Source organism: Rutilus rutilus (genome assembly GCF_951802725.1).
Source record: "Rutilus rutilus genome assembly, chromosome: 14".
NCBI lineage: Eukaryota > Metazoa > Chordata > Actinopteri > Cypriniformes > Leuciscidae > Rutilus > Rutilus rutilus.
Genome location: NC_140219.1, coordinates 31,676,117 through 31,690,513, shown reverse-complemented (window position 1 = coordinate 31,690,513; position 14,397 = coordinate 31,676,117).

Here is a 14,397-nt window from a genome sequence, read left to right as displayed (position 1 = left end):
TGTTGCTCTTAGACGCATGTTAATTATTCTCATGTCATTTATCTCTGGTAATGTTCATCCAAATCCTGGGCCAGCTAACTCAGTTACTACTCAGCTGTCATTTGGTGAATTTTGTGACCGTATATCATTGGGTTTTTTACATGTAAATATCTGCAGTCTGTTCAATTCTAAGCATTTTCACACTTTAAAAACATTGGTGCACACATCTAATCCTGATGTTCTTGCTATCTCTGAATCCTGTCTTAAAAAAGAGAGCACTGATCTTGACATCTTCATACCAGGCTATAATGTGTTTCATCAGAACTGAGCTACCAGGGGTGGTGGTGTGGCTATGCATGTTAAAGATCATCTGCAATGTACTGTTGGTCTGTCTAAGTCAGTTCCTAAACTACTTGAACTAGGCCTACTAGTACTAAAGCTTAGGCTTTCAACTACTTTCTCTCTCTCTGTTGTTGTTTGCTAAAGAGCACCTTCAGCTCCAGCCTCTGCACTCACAGATTTTAGTCAACTCCTAGCTCCATACATATCCTCTGAGTTTGTCCTTATGGGTGATCTAAACATATGACCAATCCACCAGATACAGTTTTGAAACGGTTTGATGCTCTAATCCTTACTCAAATTATATCTGAGCCCACCAGACCTAATCCTAAATCTTCCTCATCATCCACTCTGATTGACCTCCTTTTGACTAACACCCCATCTAATTATTAAGCCGGAGTTTTCAGTCTTATAAGTGATCACTGCGCTATTGCATGTATACGCTCTGGCCTCTCATTCAAAAGGCCCCCAGTAATTGTAACCAAGCGCTCTCTGAAAAACCTTGGCATGCAAGCTTTTCTCCAAGATGTTGTGGCTATGTCCTGGGACAGAATTAATTCCTTACCCTCCTTGGAAGAGGCATGGTCTTTTTTCAAAAACACTTTCAGTCTGATTATGATTAAGCATGCCCCTCTGAAAACATTTTGAATCAAAAATCGATATAGTCCCTGGTTTTCCAATTACCTGGCTGAGATTATTCATCGTAAAAATGCGCTCTGGAGAAAGGCCTGCTCCACCCAATCTCCAGTTGACTGGCTGGCCTTCCGTCAATGCAGAAATAAAGCAACACAGGCTATCAGAAATGCCAAAATCTCTCATTTTAAAGAGAAACTCACCACATGTGGCACTGATGCTATGGCATTCTGGAAAACAGTCAAGGTAATGGAAAATAAAGTTATTTCCCCTCATTTACCAATTTCTATGTTATTTAATGACATTATTATTACTGAAAAGTCTCTGATAGCCTCACTTCTAAACCATCACTTTATTAATGCAACCCATACAGTTTCAATGTCAAACCCTAATCCAGTCTCAATGGACACTTCAGTTACAAACTCAGCAGATCTCCAACTTTCTCCATCAAGCAACAGTGGATTCTCCTTAACGCCTCTTTCCACCTCTGAACTCACCAAGCTGAATACAAACAAATCTGCTGGCCTTGATGGTCTTGATCCCATGTTCTTAAAAGCAGCAGCCCGCATTATTGCCGCTTCTGTCACAAGACTATTTAACATGTCCCTACAGCTCTCTGAGTTCCCTATTGATTGGAAATCAGCCATCATTTTTCCCCTCTTCAAAGGGGGTTCTGAATCTGACCCAAATTGTTATCGCCCAATTTCCATCCTACCATCCCTTGCCGAAGTTCTGGAGAAGCTCGTCCAAAAACAGTTAAATGATTTCCTGGATAAAAATCATACATTATTTGACATGAAATCTGGTTTTCGGATGGGACATGGGTGCATAACAGCCACCACAAAGGTCCTTGATGATGTAATTACAGCATCAGACTTTCATTTGAAAGTCACGTGTCTAGTATCTGTAAAACTGCATTTTTCCATCTTAAAAATATATCTAAATTACGTCATATGCTCTCATTGACAAATGCGGAACAATGAGTTCATGCGTTCATGACCTCAAGGCTAGATTATTGTAATGCTCTACTGGGTGGTTGCCCTGCACGCTTAATAAACAAACTACAGCTGGTTCAAAACGCAGCAGCTCGAGTTCTTACCAGAACCAGGAAGTATGACCATATTAGCCCAGTTCTGTCAAAACTGCATTGGCTCCCTATTAAACATCGCATAAATTTTAAAATATTGCTGATCACTTACAAAGCACTAAATGGTTTAGCTCCGCAGTACTTGAGCGAGCTCTTAACGCATTATAGTCCGTCACGTCTATTGCGATCTCAAAATTCCGGCCAGTTGATAATACCTAGAATATCAAAATCGACTGCTGGCGGTAGATCCTTTTCCTATTTAGCACCAAAACTCTGGAACAGTCTTCCTACCATTGTCCGGGTAGCAGACACACTCTGTCAGTTCAAATCTAGATTAAAGACACATCTCTTTGACCTAGCTTTCACATAATACATTATAGACTTCTATAATTCAATGTTAGGCTGCATAGATTAGGTCAGCCGGAACCGGGAACACTTCCCAAAAATCCTGATGTACTCGTTACATCATGAGAAGAATGGCATCTACGCTAATTTTAGTGTCTGTGTTTATCCCGAGGTTTTCCTGCAGCCTGCCGGATCCGGGCCGTATCCAGATCTGACGAAGGACCTTCGCCTGGACCGATGACAACGCAGTGCTGAAGTGCCAACTAGTCTCTCCCTATGGAGGATCCCTTTACCACTCTACAGATAGAGTGTGTTGTCGGGAAAATTCGTTTCGCGTTCCTACCCCAAAGCAACAAAATAAAATAAAATTCTTTATCAAAATTTATAGGGAAAGACAAGTACTTTGTTTAGGCTTGGCTTGTATGGAATTCCAAACCTGCGTATTTTCAAATGCACATAACTATAGAACCCGTTCTTAATGCACATGTGAACGCCATCAGCGTTTCTAACAGGTTCGCGTTTAAAGTCTGTGTAGAGGGAATGGTGTCGTCTTAGCGGCCCCTAATTTAATAACAAATGATCGTTGCGACGGAAGCAAATCAATCAAAACTAACTTTAGATGGAAATAACTTATCTCTGCTGTAAAGCCGAAACAATTTCTGTTACCTTAAATTATACGCTTATCTCTGTAAAGCTGCTTTGAGACAATCTACATTGTTAAAAGCGCTATATAAATAAAGATGACTTGACTTGACTTGACATTAGACAGTAAGCAAGGCAAAAAAGGCAAATCGAACTACTTCATCAGTGCTATGACTGATTCTGCTGGTGATCCTGTTAAATTCTGGAAAACCGTTAACTCACTGAAACGGGGAAATTCCTTTTGTTTCTCTACCGAAGCAAATTACTTCAGACGCCGGTATTTTAAGTGGGAAAAATGATATGTGATGCTTTTAACAAACATTTTATTTCTGCAGGGTTTTTATTTAAACAAAAATGTGGCCAATATGACCTTGGCCAGGTAAATTCCTTTTCACCCTGTTCACTAAACTTAGCTCCCCATGAAAAACAGGAAAATAATAACCAGTTTTTTTTAGTTTTTTAGGTGCTGATAACTTAGATCCTTACTTACTAAAGTCTGCAGCACACATCAGTGCTGGTTCTGTGACTCATATCTTCATTTTATCATTAATTACAGGAATTATCCCAAAGGTGTGGAAAGCAGCTTTTGTTTTGCCTTTACATAAGGGAGGTGACAGTAGCAATCTGGATAACTACCGGCCTATATCTAGGCTCCCTGTCTTGCAAAAATCCTTGAGTCTTTAATTAACAAACAGTTACAATCATTTCTCTCTGAAAATAATTTGCTTAGTATCAATCAGTCCGGTTTTAGACCTAAACACAGCACCACCACAGCCACAATGCTTGTTGTGAATGATATTGCTAATGCATTAGATGAGGGAAAGCACTGTGCTGCATTGTTTATAGATCTGTCAAAAGTTTTTGACACTGTAGACCATGATATACTTTTGAGTAATCTCTCATTTATCGGGCTGGGTCCTGATGCCTGCAGATGGTTCTCTAACTACCTGATAGATAGAACTCAAGCCGTCATGGTTGATGGGGTTAAGTCAGAGCCATTAGCATTACTAAAAGGGGTGCCTCAAGGTTCAATAATTGGTCCATTGTTGTTTTCATTGTATATAAACAGTATTGGTGATGGTATCAGAAAATGTCAAATCCATTTTTATGCAGATGATACTGTGTTGTACGCTACTGCCCCATCAGCAGAGCAAGCTTTAACGAAGTTGGAGTCTGATTTTAAGATTTTACAGAGATCTCTTTTAAAACTTAAATTGGTTTTAAATGCTAAGAAAACAAATTTTATGTTTTTTCTAAGTCAAAACTTTCCTTAAGAAATACTTTTGTACTTACTAGCCTGGATGGTACTCCAATTGAACAGGTCTCCGAATATAAATATCTAGGTGTATGGCTAGATGATAGGCTTTCTTTTAAAAAGCATATTACTGAACTTAGTAAAAAGCTAAAAATCAAAATGGGGTTCCTTTATAGAAACAGGGCTTGTTTGTCTCATAGAAGCCAAATTATTCAGGCCACTTTTATGTCTGTCCTAGATTATGGTGACATCATTTATATGCACGCTTCAACTGCCACATTAAAACCTCTGGATGCTATATATAATTGTGCAATTAGGTTTATCACTGGTGATAACTATAAAACTCATCACTGTATTTTATACCAACATGTGGGATGGACCTCTCTTGCTGTGAGACGTGAGAAACATGCTCTCCTTTTTATTTACAAAGCTCTTCTTTTAAAATTACCTCCTTACATACAGTATCTTCTTTGCTTTTTATTTGACATACAAATATTTTAACAAGATCCCAAAGGTGGATTACATTAAAGACCCCATCAATCTCAACAGAGCTGGGTAGGTCTGCATTTAGTTATTTTGCCCCCTATATATGGAACAAATTGCAGATCAAACTTCAGATAAACAATCTTGTGTCCCTGGTCCATTTTAAAAATGTATTGGAGGATTTATATGATGTTTCATGTGTTTGTGATTGTTTTGGTGATTTGGATGTCTTCATTGTGTATGTATTTTTATTGTGTGACATTGTATATGTTTACATGTTTCACAGGGCTCAGCTGAAAAAGAGATCTTGGTCTCAGTATGGTTCTCCTGTTAAACGTACAGTATGGAATTTTTCGCCACTAGGGGTCGCTAACCTCTTTACAATAACAAAGGCATAGTTTGATGACGCAACATTTGCTAAGAATTATGGATCTTGTCGTCAACGTCAAGCCGACCGATCTAATAATGTTTATGGATGACTGAATACATCAATGCTTTTATCATGACTGTGATATGAAGCAGTTCGGGATTGCTAAGAGACAGCTATCAGCTCCACACGCGACGCGAGTCCCGCGGATATAAAAGGAATATGGACATTTCATTCTACCGAACTACACGCAAGTGCAGAATTACTACAGTTTATTAGACAAATTAAACTTGTGAGGTAACGCAGCGCTGTTTCACTTGGTCTAACATTACACTATCACACTAAACTGCATTTAAATGTGTTGAAATGTATGTGTTTGCACGAAGGCATACTGTTTTGTGGAGAGCTACCCACACAGACTACGGCTCAGGAATGTTTCCGCTGCATGGATAACTACTTCAAAGAGAACAGCCTAGACTGGCAGAACTGTGTTGGGGTATGCAGCGATGGTGCCACGTCAATGACAGGCAGGAATCACGGTGTCATCAGGCAGATTGTGCCCCAAAAGCTAAATGGACCCACTGTTTTCTTCACCGTGAAAGCCTTGCGGCAAAAAAAAGTGTCACCAGAGTTACATAAGGTGATGGATGTAAGTGTGAAAACCATAAAATTCATTAAAAATAATGCTGTGAACTCCAGATGTTTTGCCAAACTTTGTGAAGGCTTGGAAGCAGATCATGTCCAGCTGCTCTATCACAATGAGGTGAGATGGCTCTCAAGAGGACTGGTCCTCAAGCGTTTGTTTGAACTGAGGAATGAGGTCCTATCTTTTCTCACTGAAAGAAATTCTCCTTTTGCACATTATTATGCCAATGCACAGTTCACAACTAAACTTGCCTAACTCTGTGACATTTTTTCACAGAGTTAAACCAGCTGAATATCTCACTTCGAGGGAGAAATAGCAACATATTTTTTGTTGCAGATAAAGTTCAAGCTTTTAAGAGGAAACTTGCTTTGTGGATTAAGAGGGCTCAGGAAAAAAGGATGGACATGTTTCCCCTTTTGACTGACATTTTGGAAATCTCCCCCCAGGTGAAGATTAGTGACTTAGTCTCACAGCACCTCTCACAACTGGCAGTGAAATTTTATGACTACTTTCCTGAGGATCCCAGAGAGGGACACATGTGGATTGTGGGCCCATTTTCTGTGGATCCCACTAAAAATGATGCTGCTGTGCCCTCACATCTGGAATCCCAGCTTCTGGAAGTACTGACAGTACTTTAAATTTGCAGTGGGGCAAACTGGATCTGGGCTCCTTCTGGATTGCTGTCTCAAAAGAGTACCCATGTCTAGCACTGAGGGCTGTGAAACTACTCCTCGCATTCACAACTACATACCTGTTTATTTATTTTAGCAACACATTTTATTGTTTTTATTTTATTTATTTTTATTTATATACATTTTCCATTTTTTTGTAAGTAAAATTTGTCAAATCTAACTGATTTTTGTGTTAATATGCCTGACTTGAGCCTTTAAATTTGTTCTTGATGCAGATTGATTTGTTCCATGAATTGTTGTGTGTTTGGCATCTTGTTGTATGTGCAGGTTAACATACACATGAATAATAAACTGTTAAACTGCAAGTGGATTTCATTTAGTTATTGAATACAAATCAAACCAAGGGTGAGATCAATAAACCAATACAGTGCTAATATTTGAATGGGCCCTGGGCCACTTTGTACTGTAAAATGTGGGCCCCGACATCAAAATGTTAAGAACCCCTGCTCTAGAGTATGTCAAAACATATAAATACCTAGGCATCTGGTTAGATTCATCCCTGTCATTCATTACACACATCAATAACCTTCAAACAAAAGTCAGAGCTAGACTAGCCTTTCTTTTCTGCATTAAAGCTTCCTTTACTCATGCTACCAAATGCATCCTCGTTAAGATGACAGTACTGCCAATTTTGGACTATGGCGATATTATCTACAGAATGGCACCAAATAGTCCAGTCATTTTAAGCCAAAATGGGGCTCAACCTTGAACAAATTGCAACAGAAGCAAACTCAACTGATTTGGTATCCTCAATATGTCCTGAGTAAGGAAAAAAAAAGTCCAGAAGAATCCCATTAGGGGAAAGTTTCGGAAAAGACCCAAATATAGCCTATTCATGCGCCTATTAATTTTTTTTCTCACATGAATAGGGTAAAATTGTTAACCTTTAGATATCATCATGAAATTTACTGAGTTGATTACTTACATCAAGACAAACAAAAAATGTATTACAAGTTTTTTGAAATAGGTTGTTAACATGGACAAATGGTGCATAATCTAATTACGTATGTGCTAATTTGCATAAATACCACAACAGATGTAAACATTGGGTATAGCCAGGTGAAAATGTCTTGTTGAATCTTGTTGGCATATAACAGTAAAATACTTAATATTAAGGTCTGAATGGAACCCATTTATTTATTAAACTTTATTAATTTTAAGAGATTGGGTTTGGGGCTGGGACAATGGTAAGGAGAATGCAGAAGACAAAAGGTAGGCAAAATAAAAAGTGAATCCCCAGAAACAGTCCCACGGACCCAGCCCCAAACCCCATCTCTGCAATAATAATGAATAAAGGCTGGTTTCTAATGAATAAAGGCTGGTTTCTAAAGTACTTCTTCCTGCCTCTATGTATTAATGTTCACGGGTAGCCTAAATGGGTTCCATTCAGACCTTAATATTAATTATTTTACTGTTATAAGTCAACAAGATTCAACAAGACATTTTCACCTGGCTAGACCCAATGTTTAGATCTGTTGTGGTATTTATGCAAATTAGCACATATGTAATTAGATTATGCACCGTTTGTCCATGTTAACAAACTATTTCAAAAAACTTGTAATACATGTTTTGTTTGTCTTGATGTAAGTAATCAACTCAGTAATTTTCATGGTGATATCTAAAGGTTAAACATTTTACCCTATTCACGTGAGAAAAAAAATTAATAGGCGCATGAATAGGCTATATTTGGGTCTTTTTCAAAACTTCCCCCTAATGGGATTCTTCGGGACTTTTTTTCCCTTACTCAGGACATATTGAGGAGACAGTTGAGTTTGCTTCTGTTGCAATTTGTTCAACCTTTTTTCCTAAAATGACTGGACTACAAAGCTCTCAATATTCCCAAGAAAAAGATGCTGAACAGGAGGCTGTTTCAGAGGCAACTAGCATCCTCTCTCATCCTGGTAAGAATCCATTTCTGCTCTTTACCACATTTAATATTTTACTAATTATACCGTTTTTAATGTATGTTTGACATCGCAATTGATTATTTTCTAATCTAATTCAGACAAACACAGCCGTTACCACACCAAGGAGAGGGTGGCCATCTTCAGCCAGAAGGAGTCCTTTGACGTCCATAGCAGTGACACCTCAGAAACCTGTGACTGCTCAGAGAAGACCGTCCTTAGGTAATGGGGGTTCACCAAATGAGGTCCCAGCCAAGAGGTCATGTGAACCACCAATGGATGTGTGTAGGGACATGGTCGCACATTTCCCAGTGAAGACAATGAGAGGACGCTGCAGACCTCTCATATGTCCTTTTTTGCAGTAAATAAAAAGGATATTCGAATACGGAGTGCAATCTTCGTCTCTGCTTTTCAGAGGAAAGGAACTGCTTTTGGGACACTGACACAAGATGGCGGCGCGCAAAGACGTGGCGGCTGAGGTCTCTCTGAAACAGAACTGTATTTTATTGTTATTTTTTATTATACTCTGGAAGTTTATATATATATAGTATTTCAGAGTTTATTCGTTTCACCCGGGAATCATTGATTTATAATGTGACGACACAACAACAGTCAGTATCGGCCACCTTTCAGCACATGCATGGAATTCCAGTGGAGATCACTAGATCACCGGGGTCTAATCATACCCAGCAGCGGACATCGGAGACGGCGAAGAGAGCGCAAACAAAAACGAGGATGCAGGGCTGGTGTGTTAGCACGGCTAAAAAGGAACCCTCACAGACCACCGCTCCCCAGTCTCTCCGTCTCTAATGAAAGGTCTGTAAACAACAAAACGGATGAGTTGAGACTTTGTTGAGACTCCTGGAAAACAGGACATAATATCTTATGTCATTTTACTCATCTAGTAAATGCATCTTGATTTAAGAATTTTTAGATATTTTCGACTGGAAAAAAAGACAAACATACTAAGTAAGAGAAGCATTTTTTGCAGTGCTATTAATTTGGATATACATTATCATACACATGTAAGATATTTGTATTTGTAGTGATTCATCAATTTAGCTCAAAGGAATTATTAATTATTTATAGGGAATTCGAAAGAGTCACTTATTACAACCGAGCAAATGACTCGTTCGCGGTTCATTTGAACTGGCTGTAACTATCAACTCTGCAACGGATATAAATATCCGAACTATAGTGAAACACTATAGTTAGCAAGGTAACTTAGATCAGAAGTTTAAGACATTAAATTTGTAAGCAGATAACACAAGTAATCTCTTTTCAAATACAAACAAATACTTTATTGATTATATAGGCTACTAACAAATAAAGCTAATATCTAACACAAACACACGCACACACACATTCATACGAGTTGCAGAAGGAAAAAGAGTAAGGAAAGATTAAGTTTTAAGAGTGAGTTTAAGAGTGAGATGATGACATCCCAAGTTTCTATATGCACTTATAAGACATGACCTGGAACGAACCATCAATCATTAATTTAACCCTTCTATCGTTTCTTAGACAGGTTATTAAATTTATATCAATACACCAGTGCAGCTTTTAGTCTGGAGGTACTTGCTTGTCTTTGCGTTCCTTTTTGGGAATTCCCTTCATTGCGTAAAAGGGGGTTTCCCCGGGTTCGTTCGTTGGCTGTGGTCTCCTTGTGCCTGGGTCTGCGGCGTTCCAGTCACGTGGTGTGCTGGAGCTGCTAGAGGATGGATGAAAGTCTTTGAAGTTGAAAGCGTGCGTTGCAGCCGTGAATCGTGGACCGAAACTTTGCAGCAAAACTTAAAGGGATAGTTCGCCCAAAAATGATATTTAGCCCATGATTTACTCACCCTCAAGCCGTTCGAGATGTATATGTCAATCTTTTTTCAGACGAACACATTTTCAGTTATTTTAGAAAATGTCTTAGATCTTTCAGTGGTTAGAATGTGAAGCTATGGGGTCCAGCTCGTTGAAGTCCGCAAATGTGCATGCATCCTTCACAAAAGTAATCCATCCGGCTCCAGGGGGATAAACGAAGGCCTTCCGAGGGTAATCCGTGCGGTTTTGTCGTAAAAATATACATATTTAAAACTTTATAAACGAAAATAACTGGCTTCCGGTGGCGGTCGGCGCGCGTTCATGGAGATGGAAGCGTCGTGACGTACAACGAACGTGACAGCGCAGCCAGAGAGCAGAGCAAAACAAAACTCAACGTTCGTTCTACGTCACGACGCGTCCTACATCACATGCCAGCATCCATCTCCGTGAACGCGCGTCGACCGCGACCGGAAGCCAGTTATTTTCGTTTATAAAGTTTTAAATATGTATATTTTTACGACAAAACCGCACGGATTACCCTCGGAAGGCCTTCGTTTAACCCCCTGGAGCCGGATGGATTACTTTTGTGAAGGATGCATGCACATTTGCGGACTTCAACGAGCTGGACCCCATTGCTTCACATTCTAACCACTGAAAGATCTAAGACATTTTCTAAAATAACTGAAAATGTGTTCGTCTGAAAAAAGATTGACATATACATCTCGAATGGCTTGAGGGTGAGTAAATCATGGGCTAAATATCATTTTTGGGCGAACTATCCCTTTAACTTAAAACCGAGGCTTTCAACGGAAAAGAAATGATGACTCAGAAAAGAAAAGAAATTGAGAAGAGAGTAGGCTAGTAAGATGGCTTGAATAAAGCTGTTGAACCCGTTCTTCTGATCTTAATTTGGGTTCCTTCTCTTCGCGTCTACATTGTTACTAGTCTGGTTTAGGTCTTCATCTCCCGCTGCATTTTTGGTTCTGCACCACACTTCTTGAGAGTGATAGCAGAGAGAGAGCACAGAGAGGGAACTTTGTTTCGGGTCTTAAGATTTTAAACTCAAAGTGTGTCCCCCCCTCCTGAAGAGATCGGACCAATTAGACACTGGCTTTGTTTGTCTCATCGTAAATCATGCATTATCAAGCTCTAGCAGAGAGTACAGAGGCCACAGTTTAGACATCATTACTATTATAAGAATACGAAACATTTTACACAGATTTCAATCAAGCCATCTTGCTAGTTGTGTTCGTAAGATAGCATTGATATGAAACAGTACACACTTTCATTCACACACCTAATAGTTATACAATTACATGAATTATATGGGATTAAAGCATATTAAATGGACACATATATCGTAGAAACACATAGAATGATGTATGATGTTTATAAGTCCATTGAAAATTGTTCTTGAATGAGTTTTATGGATTTTGATAGGTAAAGTCTTTTTGGTGTGTAAAGTTTAGACATTCCAATCTGAGGTCATGGATAGTTCCTGCTGAAAAGAGGTTTTGTTCATCTCTCATGGGACCAAGATGGGGTCCGTTAGCCGCAGGGGTCAGCCGAACCACCTCTGAACTGATCCGTCTTGCAAAACTATCAAACGTTGACCAGTTCTTCCTTCAGTTAACTAATAAAAGTCTTTGGTTAGCAGACTTTCTGGAGACTGTGAATGATTCAAGGCTCTGGGTTGGGTAATTTGAATCTGGAATGTGAGGACTCTTGTGTGAGACCTTGGTCTCTGTCTTTCTCTTAACCAATCAGTATTTTGGCAACAAAGCTAGCATTGACCAGTTATTTCGTTAGTGCTGGGGGCTCTTTTAATTAGTCAGACCGGTGGTGCCGGACCCGATGGCAAGATTGATGACGATCATGAGACGTTCTGAACAAATCTTCCCCCCTTCATTTGCGAGAAGCGGAGAGTTTGCATTAATTTTCTGGAAGAAGATTAGTCTGTGTTTGGTTCATACTCGCAGTCGTTACACACATTATATATATATTATGTTATTTATCTCAAGAAAAAAAATCTAATGTTGTAAACTGCACAGTGAACTCTGTCAACAGGTACATTATTAATCAAGGTTAATTAATAACTGATTTGTACACAATTGCATAAGGCATGTTATGTTACAACCTCTAATGGTTGCCCTATTAGAGTAAAAATATAATGAATAGTTAAAATAGTTAATTATCCGGAGATAATTTAATCTATGTTAAAATAGTTTTTTTTTTTTTTGCAAAATGCTCATCTCTAGAGTACAATTGTCTCGCTAACTATACAGTTTATGGAGAATGAATGTTTTTTCTGGGAAATGTTTTTTATTTTTTTTGCTTTCTACATTCATCAAAATGGACACCTGGTTAAAAACCAGGGGGTCAATCCAGCTCTCGAATTCCGTACCACCCCCGGGAGCCACCATTGGCTAACAAGCCTTCACCTGCTGTTAGCATCCCATTGACTCCCATTCATTTTGGCGTCACTTTGACAGCGAATAACTTTACATCTGAGGCGTTTAAAGACTCCATTTGTCCATTGTTTATTTCTAAAGAATTTTTTGGATTTTTCGCACTATATGCAACGAAATGGGCAGCGAGCATAAAACACTTCTACTGCACACAGAAGTGCGCTGGAAAGGTTTTAGCAAGAATTTTTGAGCTCAGATGTGAAGGTTCGAAATTTTTTGTTCACAACTCGTTTCACTTGTCTTCATGCTTGCAAGACGACATCTGGCTTCAGAAGCTGGCATATCTGGCAGACATATTTTCTACTCTGAATGAAATTAATTTAGTCTCAGTCTGCAGGGTCTTAGTGCCACCATTTTCAACACCCATGACAAAGCTGAAGCACTTATTAAAAAGCTTATTTTCTGGGCCAACTGGATAAATACAAACTCCACCGAGTGCTTTCCTCTTCTATCTGAATGTTTGCAATCCCGGGAATCTGTGCTAAGTGATTGTGTCAAAGGCCTCATAATTGAACATCTCAACCAGCTCAGCCAAAATCTGCGGACTTACTCCCCCCCCATGGACCAACCTCAGACATGGATTCTGAATCCTTTTGCTGTCACTCCTCCAATCCCACATCTCTCATTTCAAGAGCAAGAAAAGTTACTTCTTTCAGTTATCATCTGATGGGAGACACAACATACTTTTTAAAAATAAGTCACTGGTGGATTTCTGGGCTTCAGCAATGGTGGAGTATCCAAGATTGTCAAAGCAAGCACTTAAAGTGTTGATGCCCTTTGCAACCACATACTTGTGCGAGGCAGGCTTTTCTGCACTGACATTGCTGAAAACAAAACATCAACTAGACTAGATGCCGAGAAGGATTTGAGAGTAAAACTGTCATCCATTACCCCGAATTTTGATGATCTGTGTGCAAACATGCAGCCTCGTCCATCTCATAAAAAAAAAAGAAAAGAAAAAGGTAATAGTAATTTTTTGTATTTATAACTGATTTTTTTTTTAATCTACAGTGAATATTTGTATTTAGTTATTGCAATTAAAAATGTGAAGTTTAACCAGAGTAAGGTGTTGGGGGGTGCTTGACAGGTGTCAAACACTAGAAAAGGGTGCATGCTGCAGAAAGTTTGGGAACCGCTGATCTAGGTGTTAGATGCAAAATTGCGCCATCTGTCAGAGGAAAGCTTACGGTTTTAGAAAGATAGGTGTTATATTTTATAACCCATAACTCCTATAGCTTTGCTTAACGGTGTAAGTTAAGTTATTTAAACAACAGCTCCTCCTTATTTTTCACTTTATATTTTCAGATACGAATACCGTTCATTTTCAAAAAAAAATTCTTTTCAAATTTACATTTTGTTAAAACTATTAGTTTTGAAACCTAAGGCTATTGTGGCCTAAATGTTACCGAGCGAAACTGACTTGATCAGAAGATAGTAATGACAAAGGGACGAAAAAATGGGTGAGTTTGTTTTTGCTTATTTCAAATATATTTCACTGTGGTTGTTTTGAATAATGTTTAGTGCTTCTTTGTTAATTAATATGATTGTTGTCATTCGTTTCCTGAGAATATGACTATAGATCATATTTGATTACATTCAACTTTATTTTCATTATGCAAAGCAGGCTACATGTAGTTTGCAGAGAATAGCAACATATACAGTTGGTTATATGTATAGAGCAATATTAAACAGGTGTTCAGTCAGTCTGTGCAATATACAAATAGTGCAAATAATATGTCCAGTAAAGT